This window comes from Motacilla alba, chromosome 1 (assembly GCF_015832195.1).
Source record: "Motacilla alba alba isolate MOTALB_02 chromosome 1, Motacilla_alba_V1.0_pri, whole genome shotgun sequence".
Classification (NCBI taxonomy): domain Eukaryota; kingdom Metazoa; phylum Chordata; class Aves; order Passeriformes; family Motacillidae; genus Motacilla; species Motacilla alba.
In genome coordinates, this window is record NC_052016.1 from 98,070,480 (window position 1) to 98,089,113 (window position 18,634).

General features: G+C 40.0%; 1 protein-coding gene across 1 annotated transcript in view; it reads left to right on the plus strand.

Moving 5' to 3' along the window:
• The first annotated feature begins 698 nt into the window (after nt 1-698).
• The window catches only part of RASA3 (RAS p21 protein activator 3), a 171,434-nt gene continuing 153,498 nt past the window's right edge, over nt 699-18,634 (plus strand). The window contains exon 1 of the mRNA XM_038154294.1: nt 699-784. The gene's annotated coding sequence lies outside the window, so the exon portion shown is untranslated. The remainder of the gene's footprint in view (nt 785-18,634) is intronic.

An 18,634-nucleotide genomic window follows, 5' to 3' on the forward strand; every position in this document is an offset into this window, starting at 1 on the left:
CATATGTATTCATCAGCTTGTTGGTCTTTCTGTGTACAACAAAAGGTGTTTGAGTGAGATTTTGATAACATTTAGAAACTGCTGAGTGGTGGAGCCCATGATTTGTCCTGTGTGGCACGTTTCCCTCTTTGACCAGGTGTAATAATAACTCACCAGAGATCAATGGCTTCTATTCAGTGTGAGACATCACGGTAGCAAACTGCAGTAATTCAGAGAGAACAAGATAAATTTAAAAATCTTGGAATCATACAATGATTTGGGTTAGAAAGGACCTCCCAAGATCATCAAGTTCTAACCCACCTGCCAAAGACAGGGATGCTTTCCACTAGACCAGGTTACTCAAAGTCCCCTCCAACCTGAGCTTGAGCATTTCCAGGAATGGAGCATCCACAACTTCTCTGGGCAACCTGTTCCAGTGCCTCACCACCCTGATCATAAAATGTGTCTTCCTTATATCTAGTCTGAATCGACTCTTTTTTGTTTAAATATCTCAGTAGAGAAACTGATTTTGAAACTTCATGAAATGCAGAACAAAAAAAAATGAAATAAAATATGAAAATTAGGAGTTGGTGCTAACCAGTAAGATAGAAATCTTGGCTGGGGAATTAAAAAAAGATGCACAGGAAGTGTGGGGGTTAGAAGAGAAGAAAATGCTCTTGTTGGGGGTGGGTGACAGTTAAGAACAGCCGTGGTCACCGGGAGCTGCTCTGAAGCACAGAGGGGACCTGTCACCTGTAGGATCTTGGAGTGGTCCAGGGAATGCTCTGTGAATGTGAGGAAACAGGTACAGAAATGCACATAGAGAGTGTTATTTCTCCTTTAGCATCTGTCTAGTTCTTACATTGTCAAAGCAGAGTACATCATCTTATGTTGCTCCCTAACATGTGTAATGTGCTACTTTTTTTATTTCCCTGAAAATTCAGCGCATCTGAATGAGCTGTTTCTGGGACTGGAGCTCAGAGGAATAGTTGCTTAAGCTGTGCTGAGAGGCTAGAGCAGTGTGGCCCTGGGGGCTTTGCTCAGGTGGGCTCCAGACCCATTTCTTTAATAGGAAGCTGGACTGACATCAGCTCTCATGAAGTGGCTGGTCATTCAAAGACAGCAGCCTCCTTATGGACAGACTCCATCGTTTTGCTCCTTCCCTGGGAGTTATGTAGGTGTGTGAGCAAATAGATAGGGCTGACACATCATGTTGTGGACAGAAAGATCTTTGTGAAATGGTGGTTGAGGCTTAAAAATTACTTTAGGTGTGAACAAAGCAAATTTTGAATCTTACATAGTTTCAAATAATATGTAAGTTTCTCTTTCAGATTCAAAACCAGTAGAGAGCAAAACTACTGTAATGTTTAAGTGGTGCAGATATACCTACTGCTTTGCTTAATACTTTTAACAGTGGTGAGGGTATGGAGAGTCAGTTAAAATAACTTGATTTGCAAATTTGCACTCAAGTATCTTAAATCTTGACAGGAAGGCTCCACAGTCATAGTAAGACTTTCTCACTTTGTGGTAGTTTCTATATTTTTATCTGCTTTTAGCTATCTTCTTTCTTCTGTTCTAAAAATACCTGTAGACATGATATGTGCTGGTGCTATCACATAGCTTCTTCCTGCTGCTTTTAAATTACTGTTTCCTAGTCAGTTTGGTGCTTGCGTGTTTCACAGACTCACAGAAAAATTCAGGTTGGAGAGGACTTTTAAGATCATCTAATTGCAACCTCCCTGCCACAGGGAGGGTCATTTTCCACCAGACCAGGTAAACTTGATCAAGTAAAAGTGAGCGTGCTTGCTTTCAGTTTGTACATGAAAAACAGTCTTCTTTGATATCGGAAAGTGTCCTTGTTTCTGGATTGAGTACTGTAGCTGAAGTGAGGCCTCTGAAATGGAGGTCGGTATTGACCTGAGAGAAGTTCTCTCTGAAATCGCCCAGGAGTGGGTGTCAATCTTTCTGGAAGCTTTCAGAGGCAGCCCCTAACTCAGCTATTTTGTTCAGGTAAGTGGAAAAAGTGAGTGACTATCCACTACCCTCATTCTGAAGTTTTTCTTCTTCATCCCTGCAACCCCAAACCCATGTGGGTTCCTGTTTCCAATGTTGTGTATAAGAACTGCAGACCTGCCCCACTTTACAGAGGCAGAATATCTGAATTGCACCCCTGGGGTATGACTCTCCCTCAGCTGTCTGCAGCATGGCTAAACTTGGAGAAAGGTATTATTTTGATTTTCAGTGGGTCTAAAAAAGGTGATTTGGGAAAAGGACTGAACATGATCAACTGAGGACACCTGTGGCATGCAGGGAAGGGGAGGAGGATGGAAAGGAAAGCACTTGTCTTAATCTTGTCTCCTACCAGTATTCTCTAATTATCTTACAGAATTATTGCCTTTTCATACAGAAATGGTGTCATTTCTTCTAAGCTTATTAGCATGATATTTCTGTACCCAAACTTCTATTATTTGACTGCTCATGATGAACTGCATGAGCTGTCAAAAACACAATCTACAATTAAAGTGAAGCCTTTATTTAAATTTCCTCCTTATTTTAGCTTGACTTACATTACAGCTTAGCTTTAGCTGCTGTAAATCAGGCCTGTCTCTTCCAAATGTCTTTTATCCCACTAGTCACTATCAAGCAAGTTTGACAGGTCTCCAAAAGCAAAGTTAGTTTCTGCAAGTTTTATGGAAGTCAGTGTCAAGATTAGAGAGACATGGACAGACTAGTGCCCCTTTTCCTCAAGGAAGGCTACAGCTCCAACTAAGGAGTTACCTGCTCCATTTGGCCTGCCAGCAGCCCAGTGAGGATGTGTATGGCTCAGGATCAAAACTGGAGATTGTGTCAGAAGGCTTCATGGAGACATGGGAGGACAGGTACTTGAGTTACTATGGAGAAAGAGAAGCTGGAGCTTGGCAAAAAAGTTGGAGGTCATGTGAATTGGGATAAAAAAATAGCCTTTGTGGGTTTGCTGCTCGTACAACATTGTTTGTCCTGCAGTTATTTAGATGATGCAAACCTATTGCTGTAAACCAAGGAATCCTGGTATTTGTTTTTTGCAGCAGGTTTTTACTCATTGCAGTGGTGATGAGTGAATCCCATTGATTGTATCAAAAAAACCAAGATTACATTTGGCTTTGTTTTTCCAAGAGATAAATTTTGGAAGAGTGGCCTCTTTCATGCTGATTTCTCTCCTTTCAGCAGTACTACTCCATTTTAGCCAACAGAAGTGCCTAGCATGAGTTTGAGGGTGCTTCATCTTTCTTGCTCAGGAATCAAAAAAAGAGAAATCTGTTTTAAGGAAATGAAGATAACACAATCTTTTACTTCTTCATGTTGATCACAATAAAATGTAACACCTTCAGGACAAATTTTAACACAGAGAAATAAATATTTGCATCACAAAAAGTGACTTTTATTACAAACCTATGTTAACTGACTACAGTTAGGCTCCTCTATGTATGTTTAAAGAAATTGTATGAGTATGTGTTGAAGTAAGACTTAGCTCTAAGAGTTATTTTCTGTTTCATTAAGATTTTCTTTACATCTTATTTTCCTTAGATTTCTGTTGAGAAGACTGGTGGTATCTATGTGGCCAGAGGTGATGAGCTGAGCTAGATGTACCAGGAGGGAGATGAGGTGCCTGGAGCTTGCTTTGCCATCAGTCTAGATTTTGTCATTTTCCTGGAAGTTTCTGTGGTGAGTAGTGCAATATCAACGACATGGCTGACCAAGCAGATGTGTCTGCACTGGGAGCTGACTGGCTCTCTGGACTCTGTTGTTTGTGTTAGTTAGACTTCTACTGACTAGAATGAGACCTTAAGCACCTGTCTCATAGTTATCCAAATGTGTGTGTTGTAATGGAGTCTACCTAGGAGCTCAGTGAATTTCTCCACACGTAGGAGCGTGGTTGTATTTAGATATTATCTTAGATATTATCTCAGTTGCTGTAGAGTGTTTGTGACATCCGTATGGGACTGGTCTGCTGATGTGCCTGCTTGGTTAAGAGTTTGCTCTCTCACCTTTGGGATGGTGAAGTGGGAGCACTGTGATCACTTTGTTGCCTATGAGACTCAGCACATCTTGCATGGGCTGCAGCTTGAGCAGCTCTACAGTGTGTGACTCATTTCCTTTGACTGTGAAGAGAACTGCTCACCACTGCAGTTCATCACCAGCACGGACAAGGAAATCCACTACATGTTTTCTGGTTAGCCAACATGAAATCTAGTTTGTTGGCATTTATTTTTAAAGAAATATAGATTTCAATTATCCCATTGCTAACATGTAATACTTTGAAATAATTATATTCAGAGAACAACTTTTACTTTTCTCAGGTCACTGTACCAGACGGATGCAGCTTTTTTATACTGAAATGTTATTGCTTTGCACTTGTGTCCTTCAATTCCATAAAGAAATTTAATAAATGGTTGCATAAGAAACAATCAATGTGAAACAGAAAATAGCTAAAATATGTCTACTTTTGATTTCCTTGAAAAGCAGTTTTGTAGCATCTTTGGGATTAGTTTTGCTTGCATTTTTTTTTTCATCTCCATGTTTATTGTTGCCTCTGTCATTACCCTCTAAAAGCTGTCTTCTATCTCTTATCACTGCTGTTGCAGCTGTTTTTTAACTTCTGTCATTGCTGTTTCATCAGCATGCATGTCAGAGAAACACTTTACCATTTCATCGAAACTTTTTAGCAAAAAAAAACCAACAACAAAAAAAACCCAACAAAGAAAAACGGAACATGTTCCCACAAGTAGACAAAAAGTAGACAAAATCTCTCACGCTATCTAGATATTAGATAGATCACGATGACTATTCTTGCAGGTGCTTTTGGTATTTTGCATAATCACATTTGCATTTTGACAGATTTGTGCTCATGGTGTGAATCCCCTCTTTATTTTACGTCCCTAGACACTTGTGTTGTTTAGGACTGAGACTTGAGCATGCTTTTCCCATGACTGAGTATTGAGCCTGTGACTTGTTTAGGGGGGTCCTATGCACCCCCACTTTAAAACAGGTTCCTAATCTCAGGTTCCAGACTGCTTTTGATTTCTTTGTTTTAGTGCCAGATTGCATATTTTAAAATGCTCTGATGTGACAAGTAGTCGTGCGTGATTCTGCATCTTATAAAGAAATACTATGGTCGCTGGTGCCCAGTGGGGCAATGCTAGGCAGAGGCAATGGGCATAGCCTGAAACTCAGGAGGGTCCATCTGATAATCAGAGAACACTTTTTCACTGTGAGGGTGACTGAGCACTGCAACAAGCTGCCCAGGGAGATTGTGGAGTCTCTGTCCCTGGAGATATTCAAAAGTTATCTGGACATGGGCCTGGCAAACAGCTCCCAGAGGCACTGCTGGAGCTGGGACTTGGATCCCCTGGCCTACAAAGGTGGCTGCAAACCTCAACCACATAGAGATTCTGTGAAATACTCTGTTCAAAGACACAAATTCTCACATCTTTGTACAGCAGTCAGAAGCACTTTTGACCCAGGAAAAGCTGTTTCTCTTGACTATCAAGGAAATTAGTTGCGAGAGCAGAACCTGATGGTCCTCAGCATATGGATGGGGAGGGTAACTCAGTGAATCTAACTCTTTACAACTGACTGGGATACATAAAACAATATGTAAAAATTATTTTCTGAAGGAGGAGAAGCCTAAAAAACATTAACTAAATCTTCCAGTAAAGATTGCATAAGTGAAATGAATGAAGAGATGCTGGATTATGTTTAAAAATAAAGAGTGTTTAAGGAAGGATGTTTAATCACAAATGAAATTCTTTAGCTCAAATTGGCACTACCTTTCTTGTGGTAGTATGTGGTAATAGAAAAAAACGATGCTTTTAGCAGATTTAAGTAGTCTACAAGAAGAGAAATACCTCATTTCTATTTTGTTCCCTTATGTCTTTAGCCAGACGGAGTTGAAATTGCAAGACTTGGGTTTAAAAACTGCTCTCCTGCCCTCTAGTGTTACTGTAAAAGTTTCGAATCAGCTGAGGGTTTGTGTGCCATCGAATTTCTGCTGTTTTTTAGAAAACTGAAAACTTACAAATTGATTCTTATTCTAAGTAGAAAATGGGACTTTAAGAGGTTTTTAGATCGTTCAATAGTCGCTGCAGAATTAAAACTTTCCTTTTTCCTTTCCTTTTTCCTTTCCTTTTTCCTTTCCTTCTTTTTCCTTTCCTTTTTCCTTTCCTTTTTCCTTTCCTTCTTTTTCCTTTCCTTTTTCCTTTCCTTTTTCCTTTCCTTTTTCCTTTCCTTCTTTTTCCTTTCCTTTTTCCTTTCCTTTTTCCTTTCCTTCTTTTTCCTTTCCTTTTTCCTTTCCTTTTTCCTTTCCTTTTTCCTTTCCTTTTTCCTTTCCTTTTTCCTTTCCTTCTTTTTCCTTTCCTTTTTCCTTTCCTTTTTCCTTTCCTTCTTTTTCCTTTCCTTTTTCCTTTCCCCTCCTGTCCTCCCTTCCCCCTCTTCCCCTCCCTTCCCTTCCGTCCCCTCCCCCCCTTTTTCTTCCATGCATGAGTTAATAAGGTGAGCCTTGCCATCAAACTTACTGAACCTTGTTAAACCACTGTTAAATTCCATGGAATTTATTGAACTCTGTCAAATTATTACCTTACCTCAATAAAACATATTGCCGCCTCTCTGCTTTGACTGAGGTGCACTCCACTCATCCACAACAGAGGCTGAGCATTGATACTGCCCTGTAGTATAAAGGCAGCTTCATTTTATTACGATTTATTTGATCTTTTTTGCCCAACACCCAAGAAGAAGCCAAGATGCTGCCGAACAACACTAGGGGTCACTGTTAAACGGGGTTACAGTGAGTCTTGGAGCAATTTATGCGCGAACTGAGCCTGTATTCCTCAAACCGATATGTTGATCATTCCAGCACTTGGCCATGTTTAATTTGTCCAGCTATTTTATTTAATCCAGAAAAAAGATTAAAAAATGGACACCAAGGTTCAGCTGGGGTGAGACTATCTTCTGTTTTGTTGCCAGCAATCTGTATAAAGGTGGAACTTGTGTTTTGAACTCTTCGGTGCTCATTTCTTGCAGTATGTGATGACTTTACGAGTAGTTTTGGGGGCTTTTTTTTGTGATGAGCAAACTGAGATAAATGCCTTTAGTGTAGATTCATGGAATCAAACACCAACAACTCCACAGTACCTGAGGTGCCACCGAGTCACGTTAGTCACAGGGGCTGGGGATGCCTCTTGCAGAATCAATGCCCTTAGCTCCTCTTCAACATGACTTAGGAGACAGAGCTCTATTCCTTGGATGTTTTATTTTTCATCAGTAGATGATGAATTCTTCACACATACTGGAAGTTTAAAAATTGTTTGAAAAGAAATTTGAAAATCCTCTTGCATTTTAGCTTAATGAGAGACAAGGCTTGCATCAGTCTCAAGTCTTTGTCCTGAGCTGCATTCCTGAGTATATTAACCAAGAGCACCCCACCTGTCCTTCAAAGGCCAGAGAGATAAATCATGTCCTGATTTGCTGAGTTGCACTTTTCTACAGTTAGATGCAATTCAAGAAAAGTAACAAATTCCATAGAATAATCTGCCCTCCTAATATATACCCCCCCAAAAAATATGGTAGGAACTGGAATGTTGCTTGTCAAGTTCAGGCTTAATATCTCATTTGTTCCTATTTGGTTCCTTAGTAGATTCCGTGCTTGCCTCAGGCAATAGCAACATGTTTCTTCGTGATGAAATGTGATCAGTTATTTGGATGTTAACTGTAAGAATGTAAGTGGCATTTCTGTTGGTTTGGCAAGAGTATCAAGAAGAGTTTTTTTCCTCTAACTGCTGCCTTGATTGTTCCAGTCTCTAGATCAATGCACTCTTTTGGAAGCACAGCAAACCAGCCTCAGTGTGTTTTAGTGTTAAATGTTGTGATTTTTGCTGACTCACCTTTGGCATGTGTGATGCTTCCTTTTGGTTCTGGCAAAGCCAACACCTGTTGACTTCTTGACTGTACAGCTTTCAGCTGACCTCTTGGCATGTACATATCTACCCGGACCTTGATCAAAACCTGCTTGTGGATCTTATAGACCCCAAATATTATGGCTGGAGGGAGAATGGGTGCACATGGGAAGTGACTTTGAGAGGTATCAGGTTCTGTCTTTCATTGTCAACTTTGTCAAGTTCATCAGATTTCATTTTCCAGTTGATGGAGGAGATTGAATTGGGCTTGAAAATGACCAGTAAAAAATTCCCCTGGAGGAGGAATTGGCTCTCTTGACTGCCACAGATCCAGTTTCTGCATGCTGTTCTGTTTCCATTCCTCCTGCCTGGCAGCAGCTAGTAGAAAATGACTGAGACTTAGAAAAGAGGATCACATTGATCTTTATGTGACAGTGGGGGTATCACACTCTGGCACAAAGGTCTCTGAGGCAGGACCTGTTCAGAGGGGCTGTTTTCTTGTGTTCATTGTTAGACTGGAGACCCGAAGCACTGTTGGCAGCATTTTCTACAGGCTTCTGCTTGGATGCCCAGGATGCAGACTCAGAAACTTGTGAGTTATTGTACTTGGGATGTTGATTGTGGATGGGCACTAGGCCTCACGCATGTTTAGGGTAGTCCAGGCTTACTGCTCAAGGACCTATATTTGCTCTAAGCATGGTAACTCCAAGTGTCCAAAATCCATCAGTTATCACATGTGAGTAGAACCTGATGTACCTGTTAGGATGGTTTCATTGTACATACAGACCAGGGTTGCTCTGCACAAGAATCACAGGTAATGGTCATTGCATGTGTGAAGCTGTTCTAGTTTAATGCCCAAAGCAGGAGGGGGAGAGGTGATTGAAAGGAGTACAGTTGGTAGTCCTGTCTGAACACAAAACCACATGCATGGGGCAGCTTTCTCTCTATTCCTGTCCAGTCTCTCAAGTCTAAACAGCCTTTGAGCTCAGCCCAGTGTCTGGGCTTTCAGTCCTACTGGACTCAACTAAGTTGAGTTGTTTGGCCTTGTGGAAACTGAGGATTCAAAAATCACTTTCCAGAACTTCACACATTTACCACAGTCACATTAACATGGTTACTCTTGCTGAGTTACCATGCAAGTCACAAGTAACTGGACTTTAAAGGAGCTATGCATTTCACACATAAAAATCCCTTACCTGGATCTTAGAAAGCACATACTTCTGGGGTGTGAAGAGAAACTGTCTTTTCCTTCACATATAAAGATCTGTTCAATACCATTATCAATGATCTGAATGAGGGGAAAGAGTACACCCTCAGCAGAGGACACCAAATTGGATGGGAGTGTAGATCAGATCTGAACAGGCTGGATTGATGGGCCAAGGCCAATTATATGAGGCTCAACAAGCTGCACTTGGGTCCCTACAACATTCTGCAGCACTACAGGCTGGGGGCTGAGTGCCTGGGAAGCTGCCCAGTGTAAAAGGACCTGGGGGTGCTGGTGGCAGCAGCTGAACATGAGCCGGCAGTGCTCAGGTGGCCAAGAAGGCCAATGGCATCCTGGCCTGCATCAGCAATAGTCTGGTCAGCAGGATCAGGGCAGTGATTGTCCCCCTGTACTCAGCACCAATGAGGCCACACCTCATTTCTGGGCCCCTCACGATGAGAAAATTTCCACTGGTGCTGGAGAGTGTCCAGAGGAGAGCAAGAGAGCTGGTGAAGGGCCAGGAGTGCAGATATGAGCAGCAGCTGAAGGTTAGCCTGGAGATGAAGAGGCTGAGGGAGGACCTTACCTCTCTTTGCAACTGCCTGAAAGTTGTGGGGGTTGGTTTCTTCTTCTAGGTAACAAGCAATAGGACAAAACAAAATGGCCTCAAGTTGTGGGGAGGTTTAGATTGAATATCGGAAAACATTTCTTCATAGGAAGCATTGACAAACATTGGAACAGGCTGCCCAAGAAAGTGTTGGAGTCACCATCTCTGGAGGTATTCAAAAAAAGTGTACATGTGGCACTTGGGGACATGGTTTAGTGGTGCACTTGGCAGTGTGGTTGTCACTTGGTTGTGACTTGTAATTGGACTTGATTTTTGAGGTCCTTTCCACCCTAAATTATTTTCTGTGTCTAGTTGAGAGATTTGCTCAATACATGTTCCAAGACACATGTGGAAAGGTCTGCAAAGATCCCAGTCATTTTTGTGAACAATATGATGATGCTTAGTAATTTGCCAGTCTTTCTAAAGCCATTAAATACCTCTTCCAACTTGTGAACTGGTTATTGTTTTCTTCTGTAAAAATAAGTTTATTTCTTCAGTTGCATGATTGGGTCAAATTGTATATTCAGTTAAACAGAATGCTGACTGGGGGGCAGCTTTGAAAGTACTATAAAATTCAAGGAAACCAAAAAAATGCAGGCATTTTACTGAACTTATCAAAAAAGCTTTTTCAGTTTTTATATATTTCATTATTTCATAGCTGTGTGTATATATATATATATATACATACTGGAACATTCATAGTTTAAAACCAAAACTTTAATCTTAAAAGTTTAGCCCAAAATATATTTGAGAGCAGTGATTTGGATGAAGCATTCTCCAGACCCCTAAGGTTGAAGAATAAATTATAAATTCTGCAGCTGAAAAGGTGGTAGATGATCATGATGTACTCAGGGGTGTGGACTCCCCATGAGCTTTTGTTTAGATAAGGTAATGTGCAGTACTTGCCCCCTCTAATTGTTAATTACTCCTGTGCCGATATGTTTTGCTTGAGTTTATCTTGTGCAGCTGCTGCAAGCCTATGCCAGATGGCAACCTAGCTCTTCAAGCATGAGAAATAGAACTGAAAGGACCAGGAAGGTCTCGGATCCCCATGTAAGGCTCTGATCCTGTAGGCAGTCGGAGCTCTGTGCATGAAGGGCTTGTAAAGTCAAGCCCTTTGCATGCTTTAGCCTAATGCAATTAGCCTCCCCTTTGATTTTAGTGGCTTGAGCTGTTTGCCATTTACAAGTGTGGTCAGATAACAACACTTTTAAACTGGAGGCAAACATCTTTATTCAAATTTGATTATCTAATTAAGATATAGAACCATACTTAGCCAACAAAAGAAGGCTTCTGGTTTTTTTATTTGCTTTCCGTCTGAGAATGCTGAGTGCCTTTGTAAACAGGATATTTTATTTTGGTACATAATTTGAACTCCCAAGTTGGTGTCATTTTTTCCCCCCCACTTCCTGGTTGGTTTCATAAGTAGGCCATGTATTTGTATTGGGAATTTTCATTGCACAGAACATGGAGCCCAAGCATGTCAAACTCTAATGTCTATCTTTGGTACTGGAGGTAACATAGCATTCAAAATATTCTTCTTTTTATAAGAACTTTGAATTACAAACAAGATTTTAAAAAAATGTATATTTTTATGAACTCCATAGCAGAAAGTGTTTATCAGTGTGAGAAATTATAAACATAAAAATAAAATTGTGTTTACAGTGTAGTGATTAGTTGCATCGGCATAATCTGTTACATGATGGAAAAAATGTGCCAGTACATCTATGCCAACCTTGGTATTTTTCTCAGAAAGGTCAGAGGATGAAAGTATGCCTTGTCAGGCAGCCAGAACCATTTTACAGCTGTTATTAGTTGCATGCAGCCGAGAGGAAATGGGCTCCTGCCTTCAGCTCACAAAATCAAAGCCTGAAACTTGTTGTGCAAAACATTTAGATTGGATCTCTGAAGTACTTTAAATTGATCTTGATTCAAGTCCAGACTAGCTCTATGCACTTGTGCCCATTTGCTGGAATTATGTTTCTCTGATTTTTCCAGCTAATGTGAATATTATTTTTCCCCCCATATCTGAAGATTTGCAAACTTTTGCAAATCTTCATGAGTAGTGTTATAAGGCAATCTGTTTTATACCTTTTTTAGCTGATGTTTGCAAATTTTGCTGTGATTTTTCACAGTAAGACTCACTTCAGCTGATGTCCTAACACAGTCCAGTGGACAGAGCTGCCTCCATGTCTATCCTCATTGTCAGTGAGCGTGCACCAGTCAGGTCTGTAGCCTTCCTGTGTGTCTGCCAACTCACGTGCCTACCATTTTGTGTGTCTTTTTGTGTTGTTTAATCTATCAGTCACATTTTGCCTAGCCTAGGATGTAGATGTGACACTGAAATGCTTTAGCTGGTGACTGCTAGTGTGTTCTAAAAGTGTGATACAGGATGTATCAGTACTGCAAAACACAGTTATGAAGTTGGAGCAGCAGCAAAGATGAAGTAATTTGCACTTGAACTTCACACGAGAAGCTCGCTTTCAGGGCTGTGAGAACACATGCAGCAAAGGAGAAACTGAACTGCTGCAAAAGACAGAAAATAGAAAAGCTGCAGGGACAGGGACTGTGACCAGTGGGTAACCAGTATTTCCTGAGGGTCTACATCCTCTTTGCTTGTCTTTCCTTCTGTATTTTCACATGGATTTATATGAGTGTAGCCAGGCTACAGCTGCCCCCCATTTGCTGCGTACCAGCTGGCCCAAAATCCAAGGTGTGTTGTCCTCTGGGAGATGCAAGCCCTGCCTGGTAAAAGCTGTGCTTTCTTGCACTGTAACCTGTTAATTTGTATTCTAATTTGTGCTAAGCTTTAAACTAAGGAGCCTTAAAGTGCAGTGAGACTTGTGCCATGCAGGCTGTTGAAAGAGCTTGGCCAGGTTTGCTCTTCATGCTTCTGTTGCATGGAAGCCTGGCAGAGATGGTGAGACCAAATTAAACCAATTATCAATATTATGCTGTTCAGCAAATGCTTCTGTTTCTGATGGTGTTAATGAAGTGGCAGGAGCAATTTGAAGGCCGCAGTTCCCGCAATAAAGTGCTGGCAGTGCACAAATGAAGCAGCAAGCCGCTCCAGGAGGGACAGCTGGAGGATGGGAGTGGGAAGGCAGAGGCAAGAAGTGATTGTCTGTCTCCTGAGAATGGGACTAATTTTCAGTGCAGCTATGCCAGCTGAGCTTCGGGAAGGCACCAGGGAATCCAGCTCAATGGGATTTAATTTGTGTGTATGCCTATAGATTATATATGACAGGCACGATTCCACATGCCTCCCAAATCATGGCACTGTACTTAAGCCCTTATACATAGATAATGCAGACGTGGGATAATCAAAGCAACCTTTGTCATGCTGAAAGCTGAAACTCCTGAGGGCAGAGTTTAATCAGTGTATTATTGGAACTAAAATTCCAGCCTTACTGTAGCGATTGTATTACTAGATGCCATATTTAATTCATGAAGAAAACTGTGAGTTTTAAAATGGAAATGAGACTCAAAATTTGCTGGTTAATGCAGAATGTAAAATAATTTTCTGTTGGTCATGAGCGACAAAGAAGTAGGTAAGAAAGCAGAAAATCTTACTCATCTGTAGCTGAATTCCTTTTTTCAGGTTATTAACAGTCTCAGAAAGTACGGAAAGAAAGCACTGCAGAAAAAGGTAGCTGTGATTCACGTCACAAGTTGCATCTCTGTTCATAACAAAGAAGGATTTTCTTCTATTTTTTTAACAGTGTAAATGTCAAGCTTCTACAGGCTGAAGAAGTATTTAAGCATTACTTAAATATATAAGAAAATTATTACTTCCCTATGGTTTTTGTAGTATTATCTCCTTTAGTTCTTTTTTCAGACAAGGGAATTGCTAGGAGGTGGTAGTGGATCACTTCCACATACACATATATACTGTAACCATTATCCTTGTGCTTAAGGTTGTGTGTTTTCCAACAGCTTTAGCAAGCTTTGCCTTAATTTAAAAAATAAAGAATCTGCTGATTTGAAAGAAAATGTGACAGTGAAATAAATCTGGGTTATATTTGGTTAATAAGGAAACAGAAGATGATGCCGGATATGGAGGTGACCAGGATGTTCCATTTCAGCTTTCCTTCCTCATTTAACTTTTCTTTGGCTGCTCCAGCTAGAAATGATGTTTGAGGCCTGGAACTACTGCAGGCATGGGAATTTTTCATTACCTTCCCCTCTAACACAGTAGCACATCAACCTCCACATCTCTACCTTCCTTCCTGTGTGTTCTTTGTTTCCCACCATGGGCATGTTCTTTCTCCTGATGTGCCATATATTCCCCCAGGTAGGATTTACTAATTACTGTTCATGAAGTCCCGGTAGAAGTGAGCTTGTGAATTGGAGAGCTGTAGCAGAACTTCAGGATGACAAATTGCACAGTGCCTTCCTGTAGCCTAATAAACTCTAGTGCTTCTACATATTGTGGTTCGTATGTTTGTTCAGACTCTGGCTTTTCATCTGTAGAAGAGCAAAAGAATATCTGCACCTCTTGTTGGCAAGGAAGTGACATCCCCACGAGATATTTCAGGCACCAACCTCTCACTGACTTGTGAACCTGGACCTCGAACTCTGTGGTTATGTGTCCAGTCTCATGTAAATGTGCTTGAATTTGTGGTGGTGGCTGAGGACTGTGGAATAACTGTTATACTCAAGGGAAGAGTTTAAATTTTTCTTATACCTGAGCTGATTTGCTTGTTGCCCTAGTCAGCTTGTCTTGGAATACAAATAGTGAGAATGGTGTGGAATGACCCTCTGATTAGTGTGACAGTAAACTTTATGCCAGAGTTCCTCAGCTCTGAGGTAAAGGTGTCATTTCAATCCTTCACAGCAGGCTCCATGGTGGGATGAAACTATTTTAATGCTGAAGAGACAGATCAAACCACAGATTTAAACAAACCATTGTACTGCTGTACTCCATCCTAGTAACTGCTACTTGTGGCTGCATGACACTGATGCTTTTTTTGCTCTTCTTTTGTGCTGATGTAGTTTTTCAATACATACAAGTTAAATCCTACATCTCTTCTTTAATAAGCATTACCATTTATTTTTAGAAGTACATTTAAAACGCAGAGCAGTTGAGGTGACTTCAGTGACATTAGGATTGAGCCACACATGAGTGTTGGAAAGGAACAAAGATTGCAGAATAAGGAACAAAGATCATAGAATCATAGAATGGTTTGGATTGAGAGGGACCTTAAAGATTGTCTAGTTCTAACCCCCCTACCATGGATAGGGACATCTTTCACTAGACCAGGTTGCTCTGAGCTCCATCTAACCTGTCTGTAAACACTTCCAGGGATGGGGCATCCAGAAGTTCTCTAGGCAAGTTGTCCTAATGCCTCACCAGCCTGAAGAATTTTTTCCTGGTATCTAAAAAAAAGATCCTCACTGTTACAGTTTTGTTACAACTTTTGTGCCATAAAACTGTAACAGCTCTTTCTCTCCCACTTTTTTTTTTTTTTCAAGGTTCCTGCTGCTGGATCAACTGAATACTTCAAAAGAAGGGTCCTTAACGTTGTAAGAGGACAGGAAAACTTGAAAACATGAACTCTGCATGTTCTGTAACTAGAAAGCATCTAAAAATAATCACAATTCATATTTCAGTTTCACAACTTTTAATGCAGTTATACAAGTACAACATTTTTAGAAGGCCTGACTCAATTTTTTAAAACTGTGGACAATATGGTTTCAACTTATTGTTCTTGCTTAAATTTGGGCCTGGAAATCCTGGTGAATAATTTTATCCTGAAATCATAAAAACTGTTAGGAAAAAAAAACAAAAAACAACCAAACAACAAATTTGGAATATTTAAGTAATATTCCTTTTATTGTGGTAAATATGAAGAAGTAATAAAATAAATACACTCATAGTTGGTGTTTGTCCAGTTTAAAGGTGTGTGTGTGTGAATACCAGATTAGTCATTCCTAACTTGGACAAACCCTTATTGTGTCTATATTCATAGCTTTTCTATGGTAACCAACATGGATTATTGAGTGGCACCCATTTTACTGGATTTCATGTGTTTCTATCAACCCCTAGGAGAGCTATTTTGGTGTTAAATACTGCCAGGCAGTGAGTAAATGTTTTTCTACTTTACCAAAGGAATATGTGGCTTTACTTCTTCCTTCCTTCCTTGCTTAGTCTTAAATTCATCTTCAATGAACTGATTTAATGAATTAACCCACTGGAAGACTATTCTCCTTTAAAAAAAAAAATAAAAGCTTTTCCTCATGCAGTTGACCTTGCTTAGGATTTCAAGAGCACAAGTATAAGACAAACAGAATGGAAGGGAGGCACAAGAATTTGAGTTAAAGGGGAAGAGTGACCTCTTGTTTCCTGTGACATTGAGCTGGTAGTTAATCTCAGTCCAGACGTCTTTAAAACTTTGAAATGAGTTAATCAGAGGGTTTTTGACATGGTTTCTTAATGTAAGGCTATAATATTCACAGCAATTGCAGTTAAGATAAAGCTGCTAGCCAGGATTTGCAATAGTGAAAATGAATGAAGAACTTGACCCTGAGATTAACATTTCCTGTAACTCTTAACATTCTTTTTTATAAGCGGTACTTCAGTTCTCTTTTGTTTCAAGTATTTAGTTTGCAATCATACCAGTGCTTCAGTAGCAAAGTGTTTTAATTTTGGAGCCATGTATTTGAAGAGAGTAAGATTTCTACTTAATTATAAGAGAAGTGGCATTTGGTGAAGTGTTTTAGGTTATTATTATCCCAAAATGAAGCTTTTAAAGAAGAAAAGGAGATAAGAAATGTTTGGGTTCAGTGATGTAGCTTGTTAAGGATAGCTGGCCCCTTACAGTGTGCCCTGATGATCCAGCCTAGAACCATGTGAAGAAGGGGAATTCCAGGGTGTTTGAGTTCAGCCAGAAGGGCATAGAATATTTTCATTAAAAATTGGAATTGCTACTAAAGCCAAATTGTCATCTTCCTTCTGATAGCAAAGGAAGTTTTGGTTCATTAAATTACTTTCTGGCTCTAGTTTAAAGGGTTCATAATCTTTCTTTTAGAAATGAGCTACTGTTGAAGGAAACAGATAATATGTGCCCAACAGAAGCTGAGTTTGTCTGTCCTGGCACTTTCCCATCATGGCTGGTGCCTTGGAAAGATCTCCATCCAGCCATGGAGCTCTATGGTTGACCACTGCACACCTCCTCCGCACGAAGTCTGGACATACTCAATGCATTGAGTATGCAATGCAAACACTCTAGGATGTGTGATGCTGCAGCACATTGGACCAGTCCCACTTCTGTTTTGGGCAAACAAGAATCCTTTTTCCTTCTTGACCCAGACACTTCGGTGTGGTGAAGCTTTTCTCTCTGGTTTGGTGGGTTTGAGGATCTTGCCCTGGGAAACTGCTAATTTTCTGAAGCCAGGAGTTTTCAGTTGTGTGGCAGTCACTGAAGTACAGTGGTGGTTATGTTACATGGTATTTCTACTCTTAGTTCAGTACTAAAAAGTCATAGTCTTGTGTGCTAGAATTTTCTGTCTCTCAGAAAAGAAGTTTTCATCATAATTTCAAACCAATGATCCATATTGCAAATGAGAAAGGAGAAAATACCTTAGAAAAGCATATCTAAGTGCAGCCTCCAACATGACTGCAGATGAAATTCTATGTTAAATAAAGGAAGAGCTGATACTGGTTAAAGTCTTGGTTTCAATTGATAAGCTTTCTGAAATAATTGCTGCTACCCTACTTGGCTATGCTAAGATTATTTGTGATTTTAATACACATTTCCTTTTGAAGAAGTTTAATTAAAAATAAGTAATATGAATATGTGCTTTCAGAACAAAAGTGTCTGTCCACTGCACCATAGATCAATGGTGGTGTAACAGAGTGGTAGATTATAACATGCAAAGAGTTGATCAGTCATGTGGTGCTGCTTCTCCTTGTTTCAAGCTGCTAAATCCTATTAAAAGGGAAGCTTGAAACAAATTTTATATATATATATTTAGTATTTTCACTCTGTGAATGCAATTACTGTGACAGACACAAAAATTACATGAAATCATGAGTAAAGAAGGAAGGGTTGCTGCAGTGGGAGGCAATTGCTCTGCTAAGAACTCTCCCTCATTCGTGGCTCAGGGGCTTCAGAGCCTCTGAAGATTTTCCAAAACCCTCACTCTGAAGTATTTTCTGTCAACCAATTGGGTCCTTGCTGGAGAGACCTTGGATACTTAGATGAAAATTGTCATGTGGAAGAAAAGTCCAAATTGTAATCAGATCAATTAGTTATGCTACAGTTGCTGCTGGCTTATAGTCATTTTCCCATTTAGGCTTTTTCTTTACTAGCTGTTATAGTCTCGAAGGAATTTTGTTGGGAATTGTAAGGGAAATGGCTTTTATGTCATTTTGCTTCATGGTTTTTTTCACTGTATTGAAGATATAATGTCTTTAATATCTACGCTCTTACCGAATACTTAACCCTCTAATATGCTAAACTATATGAATCCTTCCACCTGACTGTCCAACACACTCCAGCTAATTCTACAGTTCTGTTTACAAATTTTGCTAAGTTTAGCTGCATAGTAAAAAAAGTTAGTATCCTCACAAGTCCATTTTTGGTGTGGGAAGTTGTCTGCATAAGAACAATAGTATTTTAACTTAAACTACAGAAATCAAAATGTTGATGTATAAGGTTGCAATCACAAAACGGGCTTGTGACTCCTGTTCTGCTGGTACACTATGCCAGGAAAGGACTGACTTTCAGAATAAGGGCAAAGCAGGAAGGCTGAGGACAGTAAAATTTCCAAATGCTGTCATTATCCAAGAGGGAGTAAGAATTCTTTGCTACTTCCTAAATTGCTTTCACAAGAGACTACTGGAATAATGCTATTTCTGGAACTCTGTCTTGTTCTAGTTGTTCTTTTACTCTCCATTATTAACATGATCTC